A 21,814-nucleotide genomic window follows, 5' to 3' on the forward strand; every position below is an offset into this window, starting at 1 on the left:
CAGACCCAGACCCTTTACTGTATTTTCTACCCTGCTTCTGCAAACCCCGATTCTTTTTTTCTAAAAACACCCCCCTCCAAACCTTCCCTTATTTCCTGCACTCCTCCCTTAGTCTATGTACTCTCCTCTCCTCTTTGCTCAGAGCAATTGCAAGACTACCCATTTTCAACTATTGTGTCAAAAGAAAAAAATGGAACAAGAATATCAAGGAAACACTCCATTATTTGAATGCCACTAGCCACCATCTATAGTTTTGCTAAGAACTACAGACTCAGATGAGTTGCATGAAGTAAATAAACTGGTTTCCAAGTACAAAATCCCTATGACCTATTGGTTAGTCCTGTTATGTTAGTGGGTGAAGATAGAAAAATCAATCAATCCAACCACCACACCATTTCAAGCATCTAAAGGTCAGGAGTGCTGTATAGTCAAAGTATTTACACATCTAGGTTGATTTACGTTTCTTTAATGGACAAATACATAATTAAAATTGTTATATGGAGATAACAACTAACCTCTGACTATGGTATGTAACCTATCCTTTAAATCAGCTTCTGTACCAGATGACTGGATAGCTAATATGAAGCCAATTTTTAAACAATGTGTTAGAGTAGATCCTGGCAATTACAGGCCAGCAAGCCTAACTTCAGTACCAGGCAAACTGGTTGAAACTATATTAAAGAACAGAATTATCAGACATATAGATGGATACAATTTGTTGGGGAAGAGTCAACATGGTTTTAGTAAAGGGAAATCATGCCTCACTGATCTACTAAAATTCTTGGAGAGGGTCAACAAGCATGTGGACAAGGGTGATCCAATTGATATAGTGTACTTAGATTTTCAGAAAGACTTTGACGAGGTCCCTCACTAAAGGCTCTTAAGTAAAGTAAGCAGCCATGGGATAAGAGGGAAGGTCCTCTCCTGGACCAATAACTGGATAAAAGATAGGAAATAAAGGGTAGGAATAAGGGTCAGTTCTCAGAATGTGGAGAGGTAAATAGTGGTGTCCCCCAGGGGTCTGTACTGGGACCAGTACTATTCAACATATTCGTAAATGATCTAGAAAAGGGGTAAACAGTGAAGTGGTAAAATCTGTATATGATACAAAACTACTCAAGATAGTTAAATCCAAAGCAGACTGTAAAGAGTTACAAAGGGATCTGACAAAACTGGGTGACTGGACAACAAAATGGTAGATGAAATTCAATGTTGATAAATGCAAAGTAATGCACATTGGAAAACATAATCCCAACTATGCATATAAAATGATGGGGTCTAAATTAGCTGTTACCACTCAAGAAATATATGCATATAAAATGATGGGGTCTAAATTAGCTTTTACCACTCAAGGAAGAGATCTTGGAGTCATTGTGGACAGTTCTCTGAAAACATCCACTCAATGTACAGCAGCAGTCAAGAAAGCTAATAGGATGTTGGGAATCATAGGAAAGGGATAGAGAAGAAGATAGAAAATATCTCACTGCCTCTATAGAAATCCATGGTATGCCCAAATCATGAATACTGCGTGTTCAGATCTGATCACCTCATCTTAAAAAAGATATTATTGGCATTGGAAAAAGTACAGAAAAGGTCAACAAAAATAATTATGGGCATGGAACAGCTTCCATATGAGGAGAGACTAATAAGACTGGGACTTCAGCTTGGAAAAGAGACAACTAAAAGTGCTAAGAGGTTTATAATATTTCTTCACACAATGTGGATCTCCTTGCCAGAGGATGTTCTGGAGGCCAAGACTAAAAACAGGGCTCAGAAAAGAACTAGATAGGTTCATGGAGGATAGGTTCATCAATGGCTATTAGCCAGGATAGGCAGGGACTGCTGTTTGACAGAGGTTGGGAATGGCCCACGGGATGGATCACTAGATGATTGCCTCTTCTATTCATTCCCTGTGAAGCACCTGGCATTAGACACTGTCGGAAGACAGGATACTGGGCTAGATGGATCATTGGGATAAACATATAGATGCACGTACACAGACACACTCAAAACGTTAATACACTTTTTCATCTAGTACATGCATGCAAATTGGGGATGTTCACATAAATATACCTGTGTGCACTTGCAGTCTTGACACGTATGCATGTACATTAGGTGTTGAGTCTATGGAAGTCAGATGCGCAAAAAGGATATGCACACTTGTTTTGGCCACAAAGAAAAAGAAAGAAAAGGAAACTCTCCCATCTATCTCTATTTACATCGATACATAGATACACTATTTAAAGGAGGGATCTTTCAAATCTGCCCAAATATTTCTTTTAAATAATTGAGCGAGATCTCATAAGGGTTATTTCTCTAAAATGCCAGGTGCCATCTTGGAGATTTCTCAGCTGAAATCAGTAATTGTCTTTTTTGATCTTTGCTGGTGTTTTAATTATAAATGGAGAATGTGGGAACTGTCACCAACATGGCTGAAGAGAACATCCCTACGAACTCCAGTTGCTTTTGGAAGAATAATTTAATGCAGCATTATGCTTACACACAAATCTCTAGATGTAAGCAAATATTGAATCTCGATGAATGAGAAACTTTTACTTAGGGAAAACCACCACCCTTTACTCTACTGAATACTTACACAGTTCATCTCAAACACAGACAACACAGTGGTGGGTGTAGTTGCTGTCAACTACTATTCACTTGTTTCCCTTCATATCAGCAATCACAAGTAGAAAGACTGCCAATTTGTAATGATAGGTATCATGAGACTGTATGTCTTCCTTAAAAAGCATCTGACCTGTTATTCAGTGAATCATTGTGATTTGAAATTTGTCTTTTCAAGGCCAGATAGAATTAAGATTCATTAAGGATACTATAAAGGAATGAAACTGATCCCCGTGCAGAACCTATGATCTCTTATGTTATTTAAATTGCAGAAAGGTCAATAACTGCTACTTGGTTAGATGAGTGAACAGTGAAAATCAATTGGATTTGTTGAGTCCCCAAAGGGCGATACTCAATAACCGAACAACATTTGAAGCAGTTGGTAGTTTGGTGTGAGAAATATTCAGGCCTTCAATATGAAGGCTATAAACAATCTGGGGAAAAAAGCCACTCAAGAAAGTTTGGAAAAAAATGAAACCTTTTATCTTTATTTCTTGCCTCAACCCCATTAACTTGGACATTAATTGTCAATTACTTGAATTTTGAAAATTACTTGAATAAGGGTCAGATCCTGCAAAACTGTCAGTGGAACTTACTAACTATAGTAAACACTACATATATTAGCAAGTGATTGCAGGGTTGGACCAAATGAATGGCAAAAACAACAATAAAGCATAACACATGATAAAATACTTTATTCATGTCTTTGGAAAACTGTAGTTTAATTCTATTAGGTATAGTGTAAATTCAGGATGTACTACTTAATGCATGGTATTCTATTCTTTGAAAGTAATGAAGCTTTAGTCCTATGAGATCTCACTAGAGTAAACTACTATTAAATATCTTCCAGAGAGGTGGGGCAAGCAGGCTAATTTTTCTGCGGATTGCAAAACAAATAAAATATAACAAATGTATATACACATTGTATATGATGCATTGACTTCCACTCCCCACGTTTTTATATTACTTGTCGTCTTACATGGTAAGCTCATTGGGGCAGAGGCCCTGTATACTAGGGCTAGGCAGAAAATGATTTTCCCAGCCTGTGAATTTTTTCTCAAAAGAAGATGAATGTCGAAATCTCCAAAGTATTTCTGAATCAAAAAAATGTGGGTTTTTTTTCATTTCAGTTCAATCAAAATGTTGCATTCCAATATTTCCAAAATGTTACATTTTAGTTTCAATTTTCTTCTCTTCCTTTCTGTCTAATTAGCTTACATTTCAAAACAAAAAGTCATTTGAAAATGGAAATTTTTTTAAATAAAATCTTGAAATAAAGCATTTAAACAATTATGGAATGTTTTTTCTCAACCTTTTTTTGTCAGAAAACTTGAACATGAATCTGTTTCTGGAACAGTTCCAATTTTAACAAATTTACAATTTTTCATGAAAAATTCCCAATCAGCTCTACTGTCTACTTTTTTATATAACATGTAGCACGACATGGCCATGATCCTTAGTGGAAGTGTTTGTGAGTTGCTATCATAAAATATTAGATAATTAAATGTGTATATTAGCAAAGCAAACATACTATGCTGTTCCTCATTGTCTTCGCTAGATACCCCGAGGCGTACCATGATCATTATTGGTTGTCAAGAAGGCTAATGGCATATTGGGCTGCATTAGGAGGGGCATTGCCAGCAGGTCACAGGAAGTGATTATTCCCCTCTATTCGGCATTGGTGAGGCCGCATTTAGAATATTGTGTCCAGTTTTGGGCCCCCCACTACAAAAAGGATGTGGACAAGTTGGAGAGAGTGCAGCGGAGGGCAACCAAAATGATTAGGGGGCTGGAGCACAGGACTTATGAGGAGAGGCTGAGGGAACTGGGCTTGTTTAGTCTGCAAAAGAGAAGAGTGAGGGGGATTTGATAGCGGCCTTTAACTACCTGAAAGGGGGTTCCAGGGAGGATGGGGCTAGGCTGTTCTCGGTGGTGGCAGATGACAGAACAAGGAGCAACGGTCTCAAGTTGCAGTTGGGGAGGTCTAGGTTGGACATTAGGAAAAAGTTTTTTACTAGGAGGGTGGTGAAGCACTGGAATGGGTTACCTAGGGAGGTGGTGGAATCTCCATCCTTAGAGGTTTTTAAGCTGAGGCTTGACAAAGCCCTGGTTGGGATGATATAGCTGAGGTTAGTCCTGCTTTGAGCAGGGGGTTGGACTAGATGACCTCCTGAGGTCCCTTCCAACTCTAATATTCTATGATTCTATGATCATGCTTTATGCATTCCATAAACAAAAAATCCACACACACAGATCCACATTCTGACCACAGTTACATGAGTGTAAATCCAGATTACAACCACTAATTCTATCTGAAGTTTCTCCAAATTAACACTTGTGCAATTTAGATGAGACTATGGCTCATAGATTATAATAAATCTGAGAGTTTTTCCTTTTCGGTCATCATCAAATCAAAAAGCTAAAATCAAATTAAAACGTATGTATTTTAAAGGGGGTCTATAACTTCATAATCAATATATCCTGTAAATACAAATGCTAAATTAAAGGTAATTTGATTTCATGCTTCAGGGTATAAAATAACTGAAGGATTCAATTATCCCAACCTAAACATCTACTATACAGTAGTATTTAAAATATAATTTGTCAACAGATTTACAGATTCTGTTATGATGTGGAGAAACCTCCTCCCCTGTGTGTTCATATTAGAGCTACTTAGGAATCTTTGTTTAAATTTATTTATTTATTTATTTTCAAATACAATACAGTTTTGGCAAAAACAAAATTTTCCCCTGTATAAATTTTGATTTTGCTGAATTTTTTCAAAAAAAATTTTGGTTTGGATGGGGTCAACCTGACTCAAAATATATCAGTTTTTTCAACTGAATTGAAATGTTTCATTTTGGGTAACTTCTAAGTGAACTATGCGTCCGCTGAATCACTAGGGATTGTAATTCAGGTGCCTCATACTCTGATTCTCCTCTATGTGCTGGACTCTCTGGATGCACTATATCTCCCATGATGCACCATGGTTTCCCTTCTGGTTGAATCATCACGGTGCATCATGGGTGTCAAATGACCAGAGCACATCAAAGAAGATGTAGTCTGGCCAGGAAGCCTGGCCCGTAGAGGAGAATGGGGATCTGATAACTTGAAGTACAACTTTCTTGAGCAACCATGATAGCTCAGGCAAGCACAGTTTAATGTCACACTGACCAAAAACAAAATGTTTCAATTCCATTTAATAACCAAAAAAAGAGTATTGATATTTCTGAATCTAAGTTATTTCAGAACTTCCTGTATCTCAGTATTTTGGCTTTTTGACTTGTATGAGAACAAAAGCAAATTCTGAAACATTTGCATTTTAGTTTACTACTGCATCACAGAACAATGCTTGGTAGAGAGACAATGAGATAAATGGCTGATTCAAGTTCTCAAACTACTCTGGGATGCTCTGCGCTACTGCATATGGAGTTTCTGGTGGCTGGTAACCTAGTCCTATAGCTTGTTCATTAAACACAGTTTGCAAATTGCATAGAATAAAGATCTAATCATGGTGAAAAGCTACAGGGTCTATAGGAACATAGAAATAAAGCAGCTTTCCTCACAGCTCTACCTGGATTTGTTTTGGAAAAGCAGATAGTAATGTGACACAAAAGCAGTTAGTAATGTGACGGAAAAGCTTTCAACACTTCATTAACTAAACTAACTAACGAGTCAGTGTGTCAAAGTTTATATACAGATATTAAGTGGCATTCTTTGTTGATAATTTCAGCAGAGAGCCTAAGTGGACCCAGGGCCAAATCCTCAACTGGTATAAATAGACCTGATTCCTCTGAAGTCAAGGGAGCTACACTGATTTACGCCAGCAGAGAATTTGCCCAGAGAGTGAACTACCCTTTTATCTCTAAACACAGTTCCCCAAGGACAGTGTGGAGGGATATTTGTGAGGAAGAATAGTGAACACTGCTTTATAGATGCCCATGCTGTACCAATTTGCAAGCTATAAAGAACACTTTATTCCCTGGAGGTTCAATTCAGCAGAGTTCAAGACCATTATAGTCCATTTCATAGAATTATTTAAGAAAAGATATCTGGATAAAAAGAAATAAAGAAAAGGAGCACTGGGAAGAATATGTGAACTTAATTAATTAATTAATTTATAGCAGACAGATGCATAGCCTTTACCATTTCCCCAAAGTGCCCACAGTTATGGTACAAAGTAGCATTAGAAAGGTTTTTCTGCAAAAAGATATTTTATACCATTAAAACTGAGAACAGAGATAGTAATGAACTTCAACAACTCTAGACAACTTCAGTGAACAAGTTTCAAAGTATCATTGTATGCTTACAATGAAACCCAGTGTTCAGGCAGAAAGCTTTAATTCCTCTATGGAAGACAATGTCTACCTATTGGGAAAGGATACCTGGCCTGATCCAGAGGGGTGCTGGGAACCTTCAGAGGAGTGCTGAGTACCCTCCACTTCCATTGAAAGCAATTGAAATAAATAAAACACCCTCCAGATGTTTTTGGCACCAGACTGAATTGAGGCCTTTTAGTACACTGGAGCTGTATTAATCGATTGTCTTTTTCAGTCTCCTGCCAAAATCCATTAAAATGCATCAAATAGAAATACACATAGAGATTCTGAAAACAATAATGTGTGGTGCATCTCTGTTCCCCTTGTGGTCTCTCTGAGTGCATCCCTTCAGGTGCCTGGCCTTGTGCCTTTACCTATTCCCAGATAGAATTCCACAATTCTTCCACTCTTAGACTGGGCCCTGGGCTACAAATCATGCGTATCCACCATTCTTACCCTTCAGGTCCAAATGAGTTTGGGCCCCTGTGGTTCTTCTCTTTGGGTGTCTGTGGCCAGTGGTGAATGCAGTGATCAGCAGTCTTCTAAAAGTACTGTTTATTTTAGCGTTAGAGAAAGAAGGTTTTTAATTTAACACTCTATGCATGTCTATTTTACTTAACGCCCTACTATCCTTTGATAGTAACCTAAGCAGGCCTAACTTCTCTAGACATCCCAACAGGTTTCTATGTCTCATTCTGATTCCCCTGAACAATTATTGCCTCTCTTTTGTAATTCTGCCAGAGTTCTTTAGTTCTTCGGTTTTTTCAGAACTTTCCATGTTCTGGTACAAACCAGATGTGCAGGTTGTCTGGTGTTGAAGATAAAATGAGTACAGCTATAATTTTGGCATTCTCTCTTATCAACTCTTAAAGTTTGCTAAGAGGTGGTTATATTAAACTATTCATTTCCTTCCTACCTGTTTTCTCTGGCAAAGGTCCTTTTGAACTTAAATGAATATATTCAGACAGTGAATATCCCAATAACAAGGCCAACACAGAGTATTCATAAATATAGAGCAACTCCATATCCACGTCTGTATTGTGCGTAATGATATGCAAGAAGGAAGGAAGCCAGGCTGATCTGGCAGTTAGAAAAAACATCTTTTTCCATGTGAATTGATACAAATGCCCATTTGATAAGGAAGTTATTGAGACAAATAGGGAACTCACAAGACCATTTTTACAGTCACTTTTCACCAGTGCTGTAGAAATGTACTTTTAATGGTTTTTTTTTTTTTTTTATTTTGTACCTTCGCAATAGACAACTGAATAATCACTAGTGATAAGCAATACATCAACCAATTTGGCTAAAAGTAAAATCACTTGCCCCCCTTTGAACTTTCCCCAATCTTTAATGGAGCCCAAGCATTTCAGAATACTTTAATTCTCTCCACAATTCTAAACAGTTTTCCATATGATTCCTTTAAAATGGGAATACTGCATGCACAGGTGAGGGCAGACGCTGGCATTATTCCAATGTTTTTAAATACTTAGTTAGCATTTAGAAGAAGGGTTTACCATACCATAGTCCAGAATCTTGTCTCCGACAGTAGTCAGCACCATGCATTTCAGAGGAAGGTGCAATAAACTTCCTAATCCCTGCTAGTTAGAGATAGGTTTAATCCATAAAGCACGAGGTTTAGTATCTCTTCCAATATTTGTATCATTAACGAAAACAAATCTGGATATTCTATTTATCCATATAAATGTCCAATCTCTTTATATTCTTGCTAAAACTTTGGCCTTTTCAACATCCTGTGGCAATGAGTTCCAGAGTCTAATCATACGCTGTATGAAAATGCATTTCCTTTTATTGATTTTGAATTTGCCAGCTTTTAACATATTATATTTGTTCAAAACTCTACATGTATTGTTGCACCTGGAATCTGGAGTTGGAATCTTGATTAAGAGGTTTTCTGCACTGACCTAGATCAGAATTTTGTAACTGGCCTTTATTTTCATAACAGGCTGAAGCAAATCCATGTATATAAACACTCCTCAACTTTTGAGTGTTTCAAATCTAGATTTTGTGGCTTTAATCCATCCTTAAAATTCACACCTCCCACTGAAAGTACACCTTATTTTACAGAAGTATAACAAAATGTATGCATCATATTCTGTGCTAGCTGTCTGAATGCAAAATGCAATATAGAAGTAATGCCATCAGTGATATCTACACAAACTGGAAATCCCAGATCAGTTATCCCTACTAAAAAATTTAATAAGCAAGTGACTAAACACATCACAGTCACAAAGTTAGTCCCCAACTGAAAAAGAATGAAGTAAATATAAGAGAAAAACATCTGGATACTGTACAGTATCTTAAACCATGGATTCCTAGTGAACAGATTTTATGATCTCAAATTACTTTATAAAGATTAAAGGTAAAATTTGCAAAAGTGCCTAAACCCCATTTTCAAAAAAAATTTAGGCACTTAGCTCACAGCCCAGATTACCACCTTGGTGCCATAATCATAGTCTTTCCCTTGCCGGGGATAGGGCTGGAAAATGCCTCTGTTGGTGATGACAGCAAAATATCCGTTCCCTGGATCACATGCCCCATGACTCACTTCTCTAATTTGCCTCTATTGATAGAAGGCAGATCTCCTTGCATTGGATTCCTAATAGAGCCCACTCCATCCAAATACCTGATCTTTTCACTGAACTCCTACAACTTACTCCCAATGCAAGTGTGATGGTTCCGCTACGCAGGAACTATGTTTCCCCTTAGCCTCTACCCCCTGCATATCCCCTTCCTTCTGGCTAGGTAAGGTGAAGTGTTCTCAACCAGGAAATGCTTGGCTCTTTTAGGGAAGCAGTGGATGCCCACAGCTAGCCAGGAGTTGCAGAGAAGCTGTATGCAGAAAGGAAGAAAACCCAGGAACTGCTTGCAAAACTGTGTGTGGAGCAGGCTCTGTCTGTTGGATGTTACAGCTGAATGCTGGTCTGTATGGTGGAGCACCAGCAGCTGGACAAGGGGCCAGTGAAGAGCGGCCCCAAGGAGAATGACCTGGAAACCTGCTCCTATTTACTTGAATAGAGACTGAACTGAAAAGGTCTACCCATGCGCTAGGCCTGAAGACCCTGACTCTCAACTGACTGCTTGAAGGGCCCAAACAGGAAACGCTTTTGCTCACTTTGAACTGTAACTGTTCAAGCTTCTTTCCCCTACGGTATCTGCAACCTTTTCCTTTCTTGCCAGCTCTAGTTAAATTCCCTTTTTCACTTTGCCCTGAATCTGAATGGGTAATGGGACTCAAAAGGGTTAGCACTTACAAAGCCAAGCTGATGAAGCACTTCAGTACTTCCCTCTGATCCGCGGTACTACTGGGGGTTGGTATACTCTAGCATTGAGCAGCCTCAGTAATCACACAAGCAACAGCAACGCTGGCTTAAATTGAAATAAACAACAGATTTCACACAAGTGAGGGCATAATTGTGAACCTTTTAATATAAAACTCTGAATTTTTATATTATATTATATTGAGCTAATATTTAACTTATTTTCAACCAAAGATTTGATTGGCTTTATAAAGATGTGTATTATTATTTAACAGGTGTTGAAAATTGAGGCACAGCTTTGAAGACTGGGATTTTCAAAGGAGCCTAAGGGAGTTAAGTACCCAATTCCCTTGAGTTTTAATGAGATTTGAGTGCCTAGTGCCCTTAGACATATTTGAATATCCTAACCTAAATGTTTTGCTCAAGACCACAGAGCATGTCAGTGGCACAGCCAGAATCAGAAGGATAGGTTTTTGCTTTCAGTTTTATCCTCAGTCAGTTAGACCAAGAAGGTTTGTTAAATGAATGTAAGCTCACTGAAGTGTGATTATGTTCAGAAAAACAGTCAGAGTCTTCCATTATCAACATTACCTCTGATTTAGGGTGAGAATCAAATCAGGATTTGTCTAACAGTTGGCATTGCAGGTACAGCCTGATCTCAATACTAAATTACATTCTATCTGCTTATTACATCATCTGCAACCACAACCAAATATAAACCTCCAGAACTTAGCTCTAAAATATGTTAAACTATGCTAAATAGAATGCACTTTTCTATATTAGCCAGCTCCCTTCTATTTATATCAAATTTTCAAATGTGGCAAAATCATTCAGACACAATTTTTTAATCATCTCTTGTGCATGCAAATGACAATGCACATGTGCAAACACCATTTCCAACTAGGCCTAAATTAGTCACAAAAACTGCACACTCAGGTAACCTATATAAGCAAAGCTGCACAGGAACAAATTGAGACTGGATTGAGTCCCCTTTGAAAATGTTGTTTGCGGTGTCCAAACTGTATAGCATCTCTCTGGTTGAGTGTATTGGATTGCTGTATGCCAGTGGTTTTCATACTTTTTTATGCCGTGTGCCCCGCTCCAAATAAAGTAGTCTACCCTATCGGAGATGCTCTTTAATTTATGCACATTAATTTATGCACATATGAGATGGGGTCATAAGATACATATGAAAACAGAAATAAGAAGGTCTGTAAGGGATAACATGATGCGTTGTTCGCCATTACAGGATTTTTCTCACATATCCAAATTTGAAAACCACTGCTTTATGCAAAATATGTTGCAAAACACAATTTATAAGTAATTAATGGGAACTTAACAGTTAACTTCAATACGCAATGCTCAAAAGAACTGAATGGGTTCATAGGAGAAATTAATGTTTATCACCTCCTTTGTAATCTTTCAGACAAGTGCAAATCCTTGCCTTTTCTTAGCCTTATGGGATGTAGCTGACAGACAAACTGTTTCAGTGTCTATTCCAGCCATATGCATTATGTTTTTAATGAAAGCTGAAGGAGTAATTCACGCTTTTTTCTTCCTACTAAGCTAAGGTCAGAAAAGACTATTTTGGATTTAATGGAGAACATTTTCACTATTCATTCTCCCATGATCTGTGCTGGACATTGCTAACATTTCTTTATATTACATAAGATTTGGAACAACTGCATTTCTACATGGGATGCTCACAAAGGGCTTGTCTACACAGGGACACTGAGGAAAGTTAAGACGAATCAACTACAGGTGTGAAGTCACTATGCATAAATTGAAGCGAGTTAAACCCGCCTGAACATTCATTCAAGACTAACATGGTCTTAATTTGCTGTAAAGTAATCCTCCTTGTATTAGTTTACTTTGGAGGAGGATTAAGATACAGTGCACCAAGGCCACTTTATTCCTTAATGAGAACATCCACATGGGAGTTTGACGCTCTTTAATTTATGCACATTAGCTTCACACCTTTAGTTGACTCATCTTCACTTTCCAGACTATCCTCATGTAGACAAGCCCTGAGTCACTATATGGATGCATTATTACTTGAGTTATTTAAAAACTGCATTATAAACCAATTGAGAATACACACTGAATCCTAACTGAGAAAAGGAGATAGGCTGCATAGATCTAGCATATATGTATCCATGCTTAATTACTAGAATTCAGAGGAAAGATACTCGAATGGGTAATACAGTTTCTACCCAGAATTCTAAATAGCAGTGCCCACTGCAACCTGGCAAGAGAAACCATGCATTGAAATCATGTCAGCGAGTTATTAAGTTGGATTATTCTTATTTTTTTGTATTGTGGTAGCACCTTGGGGCCTCAGTCATAGACCAGAACCCCATTGCATTAGGTGCTGTGCAAACACACACATGCACACAAAAAGATAGTCCTGTCCCCAAAGAGTTCACAATCCAGCTTTCAAGACAGTGTTTTGGTGAATGACTCTATTTGAAAAATGAAGACCCCACACGTTCAAAGGTGACTGAGAAGGTCTCACCAGCTGTGACTTTCACATACCTTGGTGTTGGGAGGCATCAGACTTTCTCTAAAGTTTTTAATCACATCTTTAGTTGGAAATGATTTGTTCCTATAAAACAGTTACTATAATTATTACCAAGACAATCTCACTTTCCTGTTCAGCCAGTATTCAGAAAATATTATCTCACTTCCACTAAGCGAACTTATTTGATGTTTATTTAAGCAGCTAATATAATTCGGTAACATTTCCATTACAGATAAAGTCCTTACACATTCTCTCACTCACTCACACACACACACACACGGAAAGTAAGAGAGGGAGAAGCGAGAGCAAGAGATAAGTACACTAGGAATTTCCAATTCTAGATCACGGTTACGAATGGACACACATTAATCTCACGTGTCTGCAGTGACAGTCAATGTGCCAGGACATGACTGCGTAATACTGATTGAAACTGTCACCCAATAGGATTGGCAGAGTAACCCTTTTGTGGCATTTAGACAAATTAGCAAGTAAAATGCTGCAGTGTGGAGGGAAAATTTGTCAGCTCATATACAATAATTCAGCTCCATCTATGTGCATCCTTTTCTCTGAGGGAACATTCTTCTTTAGTAAATAATAATATTTATAAATTTGTGAATGTCAGCACTGGGCATAACACTATGAAACGAACATTTTAAATGATACTTTGCACTTTTATAGTTTTAAATGATACTTTGCACTTTTATAGCTTATTTCATTCAGCAACATCACAAGCTTTTTTAAAACACAAAGTGAACCACACAATATACCTAAGTAGAAGATAGCCATTATTCTACTCATTTTACAAAAGGGTAAACAGAGACATGGCGAATGGAAAGGGCTCACAAATGGTGAGACAAAAAATAAGCAGCAGATCTAAAAACACAGCAGGTCACATCCCAGTCCTTGCTCTAACATTAGAAACAATTCCTCTTTCATTTCTACTAGTTTAAGAAAAAAAAATTAAAGTAGAAAAAATCTGTTAAAAATATCACAAGTCATAGAGGAAATAAATACTCACATATAAATACATATTCTAAAATAAGTGAATCTTTTTCAAATTAACCATTTTAAAGAAAGAAGATTGATTTTGGTGTTTGAAATAAACAGATAAATAAACAGATAAAATTATGTTGACAGCATTATTTTGTGATAAATTTATAATCAAATGTAGGCACAGCTGTCAAGATTTATAATCATCAGAAGACTCCTTCACAGGAGTAACTATAAAGCCCCGAAGGCATCTGTAGCTCAACTGTAAAGGAGCCAAAGTGATTGAGTAGCAACAGATATTTTTGCACCAATGGAGCTTGAATTGCAAATATTGGTAATGCCTATTAGCATCAAAGTAGTGTCTGATATAAGATAAGTGTCTGAGAAGATTCCCCAGTGATGAATGACAGCAGCTCTGCAATCCATTCCCTTTTATTGGAATGCATACATGCATATACATGTAATTTGCATTGTAGCAATCGCTCCATGAACGTTACTTAAGACTTCTTGCTTTCCAAAAGAAGTGTTTTTTAAAGCATAGAATATATACAGACATATTTACTCTGTATTTTGCCAAGAACTACATGCAGATGCTAAATTACTGTGGTACATCAAGCTCTAATAGTTTTAGCCAAGGGCTGATAGTGATAAGGATATCTACCTTTTGTGCTTTTATCCTAATTTATACCACACAGATGCTGGAATGATTCAGGAATGAAAAAATGGATTAAAAAAAATAGGATTTTTTTTATTTTCTAATTTAAATTATAATAAGTTTTTCTTTTAAAAATGAACATGTTTTAAAATGAAATCTGAATTTAATATAAAATATATTAAAGCCTACATTTATTATGATCTTTTAAAACATTGAAATAAAAAATAAATATGCTGAATTCATGACTGAGCCACTATCAAAAACATTGAGTTGAAAGCTTCTGTTCTATATAAAGAAAGAATCTGGAGGAAAACATCTAACTTTTTAGGTAAAACTTTAGAAATATGGCATAAGAAGTTGCATACTGTATTAAGGGCTTGATTAAGCTACAAGAGACAGGCAAAGTCATCACAGGAATTGATATCCAGGCTCTGGGTGAATCCAGGAGATGTCATCATGTATCTCATCACGATCATCCACTGAGCCCACCTGGGTGGTCTCCTACTCCTATTTTTTACCTTCTTGCTACCTGACCTCTGACTGGCTCAGTTATCAAATTATGAATATTTACGATTCCACCTACCATGGAAACTTACTCTCCAGCTCATGGAAAAAACACTGATCTGCTCAATAACTACCATTCCTTGTTTCTGGATGTTTCTGGACACGTCAGTTAAATGGTCTTGCTCTGTCTCCTTGCATGTGTACATAGAGAGAGATAAAAAGAAACAGAAATCCATTCATTTCTCAACTGCCTCCCTATCTGTCTCTAAACAAATAAAATACCATAATGCAAAAGGCATGTGGGTTACAGGGGCAAAAGTCTCAGATTGTTGTTAGCTCTTTCATTTTTCTGGGAGTTGGGTGGGGTGGGGAGTTACATAAAAAGGGAGAAGGAACAGACTGTGCAACCAGAAAGGAGCAAGAGTGGAGTCAAAGCAGGATACTGTGGGAAGAAGAGACAACATTCTTACAGACAGCCCCCCAACCTGAAGCAAATACTCACCAGCAACCATACACCATACAATAAGATCACTAACCCAGGAACATACCCCTGCAACAATCCCTGTTGCCAGCTCTGCCCACACATCGACTCTAGTGATACCATCACAGGTCCTAACCACATCAGCCACACCATAAGGAGCTCATTCACCTGCACATCTACTAATGTAATATATGCCATCATGTGCCAGCAATGCCCCTCTGCCATGTACATTGGCCAAACCGGACTGTCACTACGCAAAAGAATAAATGGACACAAATCAGACATAAAAAATGATAAGATCCATAAACCAGCTGGAGAGCACTTCAACCTCCTAGGACACTCTGTAGCTGATTTGAAAGTTGCCGTACTTCTACAAAAAAACTTCAGAAACAGACTTCAAAGAGAAACTTCAGAATTGGAACTCATCTGCAAACTTGACAAAATCAAACTGGGTCTAAATACGGACTTGGAACGGTTATCTCATTACAAGAAGTAATTGTCACTATTCACACATTCTCACCTCCTAATCTATGGTTGTGAATAGGCCTCAACTACTCTAACTGAATGGACTTTGCTTATACCTAACTTCACCATTGTTGTTCCTTAACCTTAGATGTATATATATACCCCCTATCTGATTTTTATTCCTTACATTTGACGAAGTGGGTTACAGCCCACGAAAGCTTATTCCTGCAGAAATTAAATTTGTTAGTCTTTAAAGTGCTACAGAACTCTCGTTGTTCTTGCTGTATACAGACGAACACGGCTACGCCTCTGGAATTCTTCAGAATGCAGCCTCTAATGTTGATTTCAACACCTAGGAATGGGAGAAAAAAAACCCTGCAAATCATAAAAATGACTATGTGGGAATATTTTCAAGAAATTACCATACCTTTGTGTTAAAAAAGAATACATGTTAAATGTAAACAGTGCAATAAAGAGCAGATACAACCAAGAGATGCAAGGCTGATTGTCAAATGGAACATCATTATGAAAAATGCTCCTTAGAAAGTAATGACTTTCAAGGTGATGTGGATGTGTCTGAATAATCTGGATCAACTGGTTTGTAAACTTATTTTTGCACCATTCTTGTGCATATTATTTTCTATGCTAGTAAATAATACACTTCTATTATTGTCATACATTTGTGTTTTGGGTGGACTATTTACTTATGAATTTTAAAATGATTGTGATCAAAATATAATTGCTATATTAGTTTTTTGTGGGAATATTTATAAACTACATTTTTACTGTTACTGCTGGCTTTACAAAAAAAATTTTTTTTTTTTGCTCAATATAATCAAACATCCAGGGTGACAATTTCCTGCATAAAAGTCAGGTTTTATTAGGCATTTATAAATTTTAACATTTACAATATTTTTATGCTTTTTGGTATGTTGTGAGAGATAAAAATGTAAATAGATTTAGATAACCCTCACGATTCATTTATTAGGTTCTGTATAAAACTGGATTTAGACTAAATTATATCATTTAACCAGTGGCACAAACAGTTGCAGTAACAGGAATCTTCCATTAACAATCTCAATTTTTTAAAGCAGTGCATTGAGTAATATTCAGTGAATGAAAATTACATTTTTGTCATTTTGTTTCGCGGTCCAGTTTATATATGAGGGATTATGAACATCCATCATCTGCAATGTCTACACCAGCATTGCTGCCTCTGTGTGTGTGTGTGTGTGTGTGTGTGTAGACTTTTTTTCATCCTCCAGTAAAACCGGGGATGAGTTTGTAATCGGGAGCAGCAGATTCCAGCAAGATTCCATAGATGAAAAGATTGCTTCATTTATGCAACAAATTCTCCCTTTCATCTTGTTCAGAACAAATATTGCATTGATATAGTTCAATCATTGTGACCAGGCTTCATAATAATCCAGCTGGCAGATCAGAAGTTGTTGGAAGGTTCCTGGATACAGTTTATGAGAAAGGAATTGAATAGCATACAAAAAAACACTGATGGAAATTTCATTAATCTGAATCTTGATGGGTGGAGCAATGTACACAGTGATCCGGTAATATGTGATTGTGCAACAACTGAAGATGGGCTTGGTTGTCAGTCTGACAGGAACAACTGATACATCAGGAAATGCCCATACTGCAGAATACTTTTTTAAAGTAGCAGTGAAAACTATTATAATCTGTGAAGAAATATTCAAGTATCAATGCGCGGCTTGGTTACAGACAATGGTGAAAATATAGCAGAGATTAGAAGAAATCTAGAGGCAAATACTGAAAGGAAACTGTACTTTATAACATATGGGTGCAGCGCTCATTTGATGCATATTTAGCCAAAGACTTAAGTACAACTCCAGGAATAAAAGAAAATGTTGTTGAAATTGCAACAGACTTCCATAACAACCACTTTGTTTCAGCTTCACCAATGGGAGCAGTGGGATCCAAACTAATTCTCCCCCAACATGTACGATGGAATTCAGTCATTGATTGTTTTGAGCTATTCATTAAGAACTGGCCTATTCTGATGAGAATTTGCAAAGAAAATCATGACAAAACAGATGGAACTATCACAGCCAAAGTATTCAACATGGAACTAAAGAGAAATGTAAAAGATATGCTAATTATACTAAAATCTATTTCCATAGCTTTGGACAGACTTCAAAAAGATTGCTGCTGTTGAAATTTGGAAAGAACTTCTAAAGAACTTGGAAGAGACCCTGAAGAAAAAAAATACCCCAAAACAAAGTTAAATTGCAGGCAATAAAGAAGCTAATGGATCAAGCACTTATTTCACCTTATTTTCTTGCCAATATTCTCAATCCAAGCTACCTGGGTAGATGCCTAACTGCTGAAGAAGAAGTTTCTACGACATGGGATGGAGGCAAACCAGTCAGGGAAGATGTTTCAAAGAAAGTTGCACCACTGAACTGGTGGAAGTTACTAGCTAAGCACCTGGACCCAGAGTTTGTTGAAGTGCTAAACCAGCTTTTGACAGCAGTAGCCTCTTCTTCAGGCACAGAAAAAATATTATCTTCATTTGGACTAACTGACTCAAATTTCAGAAATCAATTGGGAGTTGAAAAAGCAGGAAAATTAGTCTTTATTTTCATCTATGAATAAAAACAAGGAAGGTGAGGATGAGATCTACTAGTTTTCAAAGTTTGAAGGAGAGCCTAACTAACTGAGGAGAATGTTGTCTCATTTTCAAGAGACTTAGACAACTCGGAATTTAAGTTCCAGTCACTTTCACTTAAATATATTTGAAAAATTTTCCCAGGCTGACCTACAATAATCAGTTTAATTCATTGACTATAGTGTATCTCTCTGCTCCTTTAATAAATCATTCAGTTGTAAATGGGAAACATGTTTTGCTAAGAGAAGTTGTATGTACCCAAAACATTTAAGGTTGTTTTGTTTAATAAAAATAATTTTATATGCTGTTTTGTGTGTTTAATTAAATTCCAGTTACCATTCTAATGCAGCTTGACACAAATCATGAGCAAAAAGTTAATTATCTAGTAAATAAGCAATATACCATCCACCATTATCTAACATACTAACATGTATAATTAATAAGAACGTGAAAATATTAAGCTATATAATTGCTTGTTATAGTTTACCCTCCTCAATTGCAAAAGAAGATGTACCAAATCAAGTGCAAAGGCTGTATTTAGTTGTAAATCAACATTTTAATGGTTATATCAACCAATGAGAATGCACCTTTCTTTACACAATAACTGAAGTACAAATTGAAAAAGATTATTCAACTTGATTATTTAAATTCAAGGCTTTCCACTTGGTGATTTACATCATGTTTTAAATCACTTTGGTTTAAATCAATCCAACCTGGAAAGATTCCACTCAACCCTACCTCATAACCTATGAAACTGCATTATGTTCTGTTCTTTGTTTATCAAGAAATAGCAAGATTCACAGGAAGTAAGGACATGGCATTTGAACTGGGCTGTAAGTGACTGGTTTGACACTGAAGTTGTTCTCTAGTGCCATCCTCTGCAATAAAACAGCTTGAAAAACAACAACACAGGGAGCCTATATCTCAAAAATGATGTGTTCTTATGCAATGCCAGGATAGGGATATGGCAGTGCTGCTTGTCTGACCAGCCTGCACGAGCAATAGCTGACTCCATTTTTAACATGCATAGGTATTTTTGTTGTCACATTGCCACCAACAGATGTCGTCATGTAAGAACCATGTAGCACCAATCTGGCACTGCTGTTTCAGAGCAGAGACTTCCTGCCGAAGAGATGGCATTTAGCTTTTGGAGCTGTCCATCTAAACCCACATTCACTTGGCGCCAATGTTCAAGTGGTTTGACCAACTTGTAAGTGGGAACAAAGCCATTGGAACAGATGGGTAAAAATGTTGACGGCAAAGGGAGCATGTACTAGCATCCAGTGTATTTGCTATGAACTAAGAAATCTTGGCAGGAACTATGCAGGGGGCTGCCTATCCTGAATGTACAAGCCTATGGCCAAAACAATATGCCAGTGCTAATTCAGCTGTTGCCTTAATTAGCATTTGAAAGTACATATTAAAAATAGAGCTTCTGCTGCTGCTAGGTAAGGAATGTATGGGTTGGAATCATGCCATGTAAGACATGGAGGAAATCAATATGGAGTCTCCACTCCCTTTAGATTCTCAGCTTACCAGTGCTCAGGCACTGCCAGCTTTCTGCTGACTGAGCCAGCAGGACCTGGAACTATTTCTAGGGATATATGCATATGAAATGACAACAGACTTGTGGGTTTTTAAAACTCCTTTGGACAAACTGTGTTGTTTGATCAGGACTCAGTCATCAACACAATTGCAGATTGTGCAACTATAGTATAGGAAGACAGGAAGACTACAAGACGACAGGTTATTATTTTCAGCATGCAGCCCAGTGTTGCTTTGTGCTTTTCTACCCCTGGTTGTGTAAAGATTCTGCAGCCTAGCAGGATGTAGCCTGTGACAGCTCTGGTGAACTGGATGTGGCACTAATATGCTAATGGATTTTGAATTGGGCTTTCCATAGCCTTCTCATATAAAAGGGCTCTCTGGCTCTTGCATCCAAGGTTCCAACATTAAATCAAACAGGACAAAGTTAATTCAATTAATTCAAGAGGATTTTTTCCAACAAGCTTTCCTTTTCTTTATGTGTGGTAGTCTAGGCCTGTCTGAGAGTATATTCCTTTTATAGTCTGCCTTGAGATTCAGAAATTTCCTGCAGTTGCACCCAACCATATTTCCCCTGTGGCTAGGCTCCTTGCTTACACTGAGGACAAGCAGTTGTGTTTGCTCTGCACAGCAAGTGTGTGCTAGCTTTCTCCCCACCAAATGCAGAAAGTGGGTTTATATATGGCACCTATAAAGGGAGTACACACTCTTGGCCAGGGTGCATCCATTTAAATCAGCAATTTAAATCACCAAGTGGAAAGCCTCAATTTAAATAATCAATTTTAAACAACTTTTCCATTTGTACTTCCATTACTTTCTGCACACTTGAATTTTTGTTCACAGTTTGTTATAGCTTTTACTGCTACTTCTTTTAAGTGTTCTACTCTATGGGCATTTCCTGATGTATCACTTGTTTCTATAAGACAGACAACTCTTTCTTCTGGTCATGTAAGCACATATTACAGGATCATTGAGTACATTGCTCCACCCAACTCAGATTAACAAATTTTCTGTCAGTGTTTTTGCACACTATTCAATTTCGTTCTCACACACTGTATCCAGCAACTTCTGCTCTGCTGAGTGGAGCATAGTCTCGTCGTAGCGATTGAACCACATCAATAAAATGTTTGTTCTGAACAAGACGAAAGGGAGAATTTGTTGCATAAATGAACTGAGCCATTTTTTCATCTATACTGGAATTGACTTGTCCTGATTACAAACTCTTCCCTGGTTTTACTGGAGGATGAAGAAAGCCTTTTTTGTTTGACACAGGTAATTTAATGTCTGTCGTATGTGTTGTTGCAGCACTACTGAAGCTGTAGACATTGCAGATGATGGATGTTCATAACCCCTTTGTATGTCTAAAGTGGACTATAAAACAAAATGATGGAAAAGTCACTCTTACTCACTGAGTATTACTCAATGCACTGCTTTAAAAAATTAAGATTGTTAATGAAATATTCCACCTGCTGCAACTGTTTGTACCACTGGTTAAATGATATCATTTACTCTAAATCCAGTTGTATAGGGAAAATAATAAATACATTGTAAAGATTATCTAAATCTATTTAAATTCTTATGTCTTGCAACATATCAAACATGAAACAATTATTTAAATGTTAAAATTCATAAATTCCTAATAAAACCTGACTTGTAGACAGGAAATTTTCACCCAAGATGTTTGGTTATATTGAGCAAAAAGCATTATTTTGGGTGTCCTTCAGGAACAGTAAAAATGTAATTGATAAGCAATCCCACAAAATAACATACCCATTATATTTTGAACACAA

General features: G+C 37.2%; 1 protein-coding gene across 1 annotated transcript in view; it reads right to left on the bottom strand.

The window, feature by feature from the left end:
• PCLO (piccolo presynaptic cytomatrix protein) overlaps window positions 1-21,814 on the bottom strand; it is a 470,221-nt gene that overhangs the window by 273,334 nt on the left and 175,073 nt on the right. The window lies entirely within an intron of this gene.

The sequence above is a fragment of the Emydura macquarii genome, unplaced genomic scaffold (assembly GCF_026122565.2).
Source record: "Emydura macquarii macquarii isolate MOO-44397 ecotype Brisbane River unplaced genomic scaffold, CSIRO-AGI_Emac_v2 contig_2636, whole genome shotgun sequence".
Taxonomy (NCBI): Eukaryota; Metazoa; Chordata; order Testudines; family Chelidae; genus Emydura; species Emydura macquarii.